The following is a 2,203-nucleotide window of genomic DNA, read 5'->3' on the forward strand; positions in this document are numbered from 1 at the left end:
CTTGTTGTCTTGCTCTTAATTTCTTTAATCAGGCCAAGGCTCTTACTGCAAAAAACAATCAGTACTCATATACAAAGACACAATGGGTCATTTTTAATGGTGAGTTTAGTTGTTTAAAATGCCTTTTTTTCAGACAAAGCTTTACTACTTAGGAACGTCGGCTTTTGGCTTCTAAAATTGCTGATATTGAAACGGTTCCAGTATGGGTTTTTTTTTCTTGTAATATTGACACTATTTAAGGCTATCCCACAATTCTTTGCAATTTGAGCCCAAAGCTGAGATCACAGGGGCTTTGTGAACAGCAGGGCCCCTTTTGGGGTGGGGGGGGGGGGACCTGCTGTTCTTTTTGAAGATTTTAATTTGCTCTGAAGGTGTGAGATCTGCACCGGAGAAAAGAGGCCCCTCCCCCTTTCCCTTTGTTCTAATGAATGCGCCCACCTTGGCTCCCCTGGTGGAAGCGGGAGGGTAGAATGATTGACAGGTTCAGCAGGCTTAAGCAGCTGGTTGTGTCAGCAGATAAGTGCTGCGCAGCGTCCTTTAGTGGGGGCAGGGTTTCTGGTTCCTGCAGGCCCGTTGCTGTGGCAGTGCTGGTGTTCAGCACCACCTGTGAGTTGTAAGTGGTAGGGAGAGGGGAGGAGGCCTCTTGATTCCTGTCCCTGCCCCCCATAATGCTGAGAGCTGAGTGTCACTAGCAGCACTGCTGAAATCTGGATATCCAGCTGTGTGTGTGTGTGTGTGTGAGTGAGAGAGAGAGAGAGAGAGAAATTGTTGAGAGAGTTCATCCATTTGCGTGCTTGCGTGTTGTTCATATGCACCAGTAGATGGAATCACTCCAGAGGCCTCCGAGCACTAAATAGACAGAGGATTGTTCCACGGCCCAAAGCATTGTGGGTATTTTTTTAGTGTTGAACTCTGCAATTGTGCTTTCTGTGCATGCAGTACTCTGTTGCCCTTTTCTCCTTCGCCCTGTGGGCCATAACCAAATTTCCTGTCCGTTTTTGACAAATCATCATACCAAATTCATCTGCTCTTATTATTTATCACTTTCTGGCATCCATCCATTTTCTAACATATAATCTTTTATATTAAACCGGATTTTCACATACAATCCATTCGTAAATTTAGACTTGAATTCAATGGTCTTATCAAACAGTCATGGTGAGTGTATGGGCTGGAGTAGGGATGGTATTTTTGACTTTAATTTTATCACAATTTCAACAAATAAAAAGTGGAGCGCATTGTGAAATGTGGCGTTTTTGCTGTCTTGTCATGATTTTCAATAGATCCGTCTTCGAAGGGTTGAGTAGTAGGGTTGATTTGGGATTTTTGCATTCCTAAACAGGAAAAAATTCTTGCCAAATCCGACCCCTATGAAACCAAGCGATTAGGTGAGACTTATCCCCCCCCCCCCACACACACACACACACAAATCTTGTCCCTGTGTGATAACTTTTGCTTTTATTCAACCCATTGAGAAATCTCCCAAAAAAAGACCACTTCAAAATGCCATCACCAACAACCCCTCCCCTATCCTCCCTCTATTTATAGGAGAAAAAGGTCTTTGTGTGTTATCTTTTGTGGATTAAAGGGTTGTGCGAGAGAGAGAGAGAGAGGGAGCGGGAGCGTGGGTGTTCAGTGGAGCTGGGCTGAGATCCGCAGGGTGGTACACCAGCCTCAAGGGCAGCTGGGTAATCGCTGATGGAGTGGAGGCACGCAGCTAACGAGGGCGTGGGCCTCCACCGCAGCTCCCTCAAAACTTCTCTCCCAAATCAGACCACTGGGCAGGGCAGATGAGGGGGGGGTTGGGGCAGGAGGGGGAGGAATGGCTCAATGCAGCCTTAGTGCTGTGGGTTTAACGCCAAACTCTCTCCGCTCTGCCGTCGTTCTCTGGGTGTCCTGCAGCTCTGTAACAGATTACCGCTCGCTAGTTACTGACTTACCAGCTGCTTCTTGGCTCTGAGCAAAAGCTGCGTGGGCCAATGAGAACAATGCACTCAATTCCTGCATTGGTGTTGCGTGAAAGTGTGATATGTGACTTGCGACCACGTTTCTCATAATGCATAGCCTGAATCTAATGGCTTTTCAATATATGCATGTCACTTACTGAGTGTGACTGATAGAGTGCAGTAAAAAAAAATTAAACAAATAAAAAACATTCTGACTTGGCTACTTACTCAACAGCTGCTGTACTTCTTTCTCCCTA

The sequence above is a fragment of the Anguilla rostrata genome, chromosome 2, assembly GCF_018555375.3.
Source record: "Anguilla rostrata isolate EN2019 chromosome 2, ASM1855537v3, whole genome shotgun sequence".
In the NCBI taxonomy this organism is placed as follows: Eukaryota; Metazoa; Chordata; class Actinopteri; order Anguilliformes; family Anguillidae; genus Anguilla; species Anguilla rostrata.